The sequence below is a fragment of the Gavialis gangeticus genome, unplaced genomic scaffold (genome assembly GCF_001723915.1).
Source record: "Gavialis gangeticus isolate Ggan-Ray unplaced genomic scaffold, GavGan_comp1, whole genome shotgun sequence".
Lineage (NCBI taxonomy): Eukaryota > Metazoa > Chordata > Crocodylia > Gavialidae > Gavialis > Gavialis gangeticus.
In genome coordinates this window covers 25693239-25699089 of record NW_017728997.1, presented here as the reverse complement: position 1 = coordinate 25699089, position 5851 = coordinate 25693239, and the positions used below count along the sequence as shown (strand labels likewise).

Genomic DNA, 5851 nt, shown 5'->3' with positions numbered 1-5851 from the left:
GGTGGGGGGGGGGGCTGGACTCTGATCTTTCAAGGTCCCTTCCAGCCCTAATGTCTATGAAATCTAATGTTGCATCTTACATGATTATTGTGGTGAAGGACTCGACACACACATCCTATTAGTACAGGGGTGTTCAAACTCTGGCCTGAAGGCCAAATGCTGCTCACAGAACTTCAGTATCTGGCCTAAGCTCAGGAAATTTGGTGGCAGGGGAGCAGTAGCCATTAAGGTGGCCAAACTCCCAAACCTCAAGCCCTGCATGGCTTATCAAACCTGGCTGCACCCCCTTTCCCTTGTGGGCCTAGGTCACACCTCCTCCCTCCACATCTGGATCAGGGCTGGACCACACCCCTTCATCCCTGCAGAGCTGGGTTGAGGCTGGGCCATGCCCCCTACTCCATGGGGCTGGACCATGCCCCCTTCCCTCTGTGCGGCCAGGTTGGGGATGAGCCATGCCCCCTACCCTCTGCAGGGCTGGGTTAGGGTTAGGACTGGGCCGCACTCACTAGCCCCCATGGGGCCAAGCCATGCCCCCTTTGCTTGCGGGTCTGGCTTGGGGCTGCGTTGTCTTTTGTGTGGCCAAATGGTACCCACTGTGCCTACCCCAGGCTCCACATGGTGACCACTGGCTAGATCTGGCCTGTGGGTGGATGGAGCACTGTCCAACCAGCCCACAGGGGGAAAAGGTTTGAGCACTGCTGTGTTAGTAGATGAATAAAATGCTACTTTATAATTCACAGGTTTCCTGGGAGGTGCCTATTTTGCAGATGGTTTAAAAATGCCCTTGACCTGTATGGGATGAGTTCCTTGTTAAGGATTGAACTTCCAAGACAGATGCTAGAATCATGCTGGGCAAATGCTGGTGATCTTCATAACCCTTCATGTGATAAGATCAATTAAGACATGCTGCTAAGCCTAACTTAGGCACTTTCTTCCTGGAGTGGAATTAGTAAATCATATTTAGCTGTATAAGTTCCCTCTGTAATGCATTGGGTTAGAGTTTGGAGTCTCACAATGGAGTCTGCAGTAGCCAAGATGCTGTTGCAAACCACCTGAGCTACCCAGTAGGAAATACTTGTGCAAAAGCTGCATCTGAAATATCATACCTTATGGACTTAAGCACAGAACTCCAGGCGATTTGCCACCTTAGTACACATGTACTAAGGTGGCTTAATGTAAGGCGACCTAAGCCACATCAGAGTGTACACATGTACAGCTCCTAGACATGGTGGCAGCCATATTTTGAGCAAAGTTGACTTGACTAATGCAACTCAAGGTAATACACGTTGCACTCTGACAATTAAATCAACTTAACTTTTTAAGTTGGCTTAACTGTCAGAAAGTTGGTACATGTGTACACACCCCAGGTGACGAAATCAGATCAGGATTCACAGTGCCGAAGCCTCTCCTGGAGTCTTGCTCCTACGTTGGTCCTTTCAAAAAACAGAACAAGAAACACTTCTCTCTCTCAAAACAGCCAGGAGGAAAAGGAGGATGTGTCCCTTATTTGTACAATAATTTAGTGATTAGAGCACCTGCCTGTGATGTGGGGTCCTTTGGGTTCAGGGCGCTCCTTTTTCTTTTCTTGACAAGAGTTCAGACTTGTGCTTGTTTAAGGGCCTGCAGACCTTTGCTGATGAAAACTTAAGTAGTGCTGGGTATGAGATGTCTGTGGGGTTAGCTGTGTGTTTTGAGGCTCATACTCTTAAATTAAAGTGTTAAAACTCTGTTTATGCCCTCCTTGTAGTCCTCTAAGTCCTCTTAGTGGATTTGTCCCTTCATCATTTTATAATATGGTACTGCTGGAGAAACTTGTGAGATGCTGTATGCTTCAATACGAGAAATATGTTTTCAGTACCCAATGTTATGTTCTCTTAGCAGACATATAGGAATTAGTAGTATCTTTCAGATATTCCAAGCCAGCTAAGCTGAAATTCAGGCAAGGTGCTGCTGGTTAGGAAGAGAGAAATGTATTAAGGTACTGTCTGGGACTCTGTCAGGAGCATCTGTCCTCTCAATTTTACTGCAAGTTTCAGCATTGTCATTGTACGTAGGCAAGCAGTCTATTAGTAAGGACAGATACCTTCCTTGGTTTTTATCTAGTTAAGAGGTTGTGCTCCATCTTTACAGATGAGGGTCCTAGTCAGTGGTGCCCACACTTTTCACTTCCAGATTCATCTGTTGCAGCATGCTCTTATCTGGGGTTAAGGTAAAGGGCAAATAGAAAATCATCCTTCATTCTAAAATAATTAATGAGTATCCTTTGCTTGAATTCTAAGATCAACTAGGTTTCAAGGTAATTTTGGGTCCACTTGAAATCCTTAATTATTATTATGGCGCTTAGCTAGCCTTTGGCTTGTTATTGTAGATACTGCTGTACCATTAAGACAACGAGCTTGTTGAGATGCTGCCAGATGGAGGTGTTATAGTATGAAACTTCCAAAAATTGGCGCAGATTATTATTGCTGCAGTATGCCTTGTCATCTAAAGTCTGTCTGAGGCCATACCTGGTTGCCCTTAGATTTTTGGCCCATGTTCTCTGCAACTTGTTGATCAGAAATCATGTATTGAGAAGAAAAGTGAGACTGGGAAGTGTGGAAAAAATATTTATTTTGGGGGCAGTTTCCTAAATCTTTGAAGAATTAATGGGGCATTTACTGAAAAAAACAGAGCATTTGGAAATATTCTGGGTCAGCTCCTATAAATGGGCACAAAAATCCCTCTTTAGCTAGACATACAGACACAACTGAGTGATACCTTTTTTGTCTCTGGTTTAGTTCTTTTATATAACCCACACCTTTTCCCCTAAAAACAGCTGGGGAAAACTATGGTGCATGTCATATACAAGGAAACGGCCTCCCTGTGGGCCAGAAAATTTGGCAGAGGGAGGACAGAGTGTTGGCAGTGTTAATCCCTGTCTCTCTGGGACCCCTGGCAATTAACATTGATGCTGCTTCCTCCTTTCCCTACCCCATTGCCAAATTTCTGGGCCTATTGGGAGGTCCTTTCCCCAACTGTGGTGTGTGCTAGGCTGGGCTGGCATGTGGAGGTGGCCTACAGCCAGACCTGGTCCAGCCTGGTGCACAGCCCTTGTCTCAGTGCTGAATCCAACCGCATGGAGTGTCTCTGGAGCCAGGTGCTGAGTAGCTGACTAGGTTCGGGACTGCATTCTAGCTCTGGGCCCTCTGCCAGGTTGCAGCTGGGTCAGCTCTGGCCCCAGCAGGCACAGCTTGATTGGATCCTACGTGCAGTCTCTCAGCCCTAGAGACCCAAGACCTCTGATTGTTACTTGTACTCTATGGTAAGATCTCTTTTCCTCCTTGAGCCTTCTCAAAATGAGTGCATGGTATATTTGGGGGCTTACTTCATTAGATGCTGTGAAGGGACTGCAGGGAAGCTTATGCTTTCCATATCTGCTTTAGTTTAACATGCAATTCTACCTTGCCTTCTGCTTTACTTCAGACTCTCTCTCTCTCCAGTGTAACTGTATTAGGACAGCCAAGGTGCACACCCAGAACAGAGACTGAGAGCAGTGCTGGGGCATGAACTTGAGGCTTCTGTAAACTGGCTGGACTGCTTTGTTTTGGGGATTTGGCAGTACTTATGAGAGGGAGCGAATGGGTGAGCAAACTTCTTGGCTCTGGTCCCAGCTACAAGTAAGAGGCAGTGTAGACTAATCAAATAATTTAATAGACTATGATCACAGTGGTCCCCTTTTGGCTTCATCTGATCTGATGTCCTGCAAAATGCAAGGCCCAGAACGTCCCCCAAATCAGTTCTTATTCAAACTAAAACATATTTTAGGCAAAAAGACGATGATGTTAATTTAAAAATTCCAGAGAGTATAAATCCATCACAGCCCTCATTGTATTACAGTCTACTGAATGAATTAAATGAAGCTATTGTAGAAAGTGGTAAATCTTGTAATACAATTATTGCACTATAGTGTCACAGTTGGAGTCAGATGTTTAAGGCAAAACTTTAGGTTCATTTGCTTTCATTTGGATCAGAGGCCTTTTGAGAAGTGCCCTAGAAACCTTATGTAGAATTATTAAGAGAGAACTTCGAGGTCACTCTTTTCTTTAGGCACTTGACATTACTGGACTGGTATTTGGTTTGAGCCCAATTCCTAGCCACTTACTTCTGTGAGAGGCCTCAGGCAAGTCTGTTAATTTTTTTTTTTTTTTTTGCTCAAATCACTTTTGGTAAAATGGAGATATTTCCTTTCTCCTGCCTTATGTCTTGCCTATTTAAACTATAGGTGTTTTGGGAGTCTCTTACTTAGTATGTATACGTATAGTGGTTAGCACTATGGGACCATCCCCTCTTGACAGCTTGAAGAGCTATTATGATATAAATAGTAATCTCTTTTATCTGGTGACATTGACTTTGCCACTAAGGTGTTCTTTGTTTAGAGTTTTTTAAACAACGTTTTGCTATTTAATAATCTTTAGATTGACATCTAATATTCAGTCTATGCAGTCTTTTGATTTATTCAAATCAATCTTTATTCAAGAACGGGTATGCAATTACTACTACATCCAATCTGGGACTTCTACTAGGAAACTTTCCTCTTATTAGTTGGAATTGTACCACATTTTCTGAGTGTGTCAGTCAGCTTCCTTAAATGTTTTGTTTGTTTTGTGGCATATTTGCCAAAGGGGTTTGTGAAGAAGGCAAGGCATATAAGAAACAACAGAAAGTTTATCTAAGAATACTTAAGAAAATGAATTGAAATTGTTAATTCCTGTATTGTATCAACCCCAATACATGTAGCAAAAAGTTAACTTTTCCAAAATCAGTTTGAAACTCAATGACAAATTGAGAGAGGTATTCTAAAAGGTAGTAATTAGTAACTATGGTGACAAATGTCTTATTATAGCAAGTCAGTCAGCTATGTATAAACCAAATTACTTGTAAATTAGAACTCTTCCTTAAGATCTGTTTTTTTGGGGGTTCTTTTTGTTTTTTTTAAATATGCCCCTTGCATCAAAATTAGTGACACTGATGGTTAAGGAAGATCTATTTTTGTAAAAGTTTTTATCTTTACACTAGTGTAGTGTTTTTAAACTGGTAAAAAAATTTGTGGGGGGGAGTACCTCACAGTATTTTTCCTTTCAAAATCTGATAAATCTTTGCAGTTTAATGGCATCTTCTGAATAATATAAAGAATACCTGATATTTTTTGCACATTCTTTTTATTTTGTAAATTTATATTTATACTAAGCACCTTCTCTTTACCATATAGGCAAAAAAAAAAACATTAAGAGGGAAAATATCATACACTGTGTATTTCCTGTGGGAGAATGGGATTGCTTCAGACAACATTCTTCACCTGTTATTTTATATCTTATCAGTGGAGGGAAATTTTTAAGATTTTGGGGAACTCTTCAGTTACATAGTTTACTATTCTGAGTTTGACTGCTTGTAAGGTGAAGTTCATGTTACTGAGATTGGCAGTGATGATCTCCCATGGTTGCAGAAAAATTAGAGGTTTTGTTTTGTTTGAAAGAAGTTTCTCAGTTTTGCAAATTACTCGTGACTGACTTGTTCCGGTAAGGAGTTCAGTTATTTAACGGGGGTGATCAACAGGGTTAAAGTGTTTCTAATTCCTCTCAGCCAGAGTAATAAGCCAGTTTGTTCCTGACCACTGAATTTGGCAACGTAAGCTAGACATCCTGGGTATAGCTTTTTGAGTGTTGTTTAAAAGTAGTAAAGAATAGAATTAAAATAGTAATTGCTCTAAATTGCCCTTCATATATTTATGGAATTGAAATGAGTGAGAGCAAAAAACATTTCTGATCCTCAGATGCTACAAAGATTTTTCGGGGTGGAGTTGATTTCTGGGCAG

General features: G+C 41.7%; 1 protein-coding gene across 11 annotated transcripts in view; it reads left to right on the top strand.

Annotated features, from left to right (window-relative positions):
- SLMAP (sarcolemma associated protein) overlaps nt 1–5851 on the top strand; it is a 200255-nt gene that overhangs the window by 68941 nt on the left and 125463 nt on the right. The window lies entirely within an intron of this gene.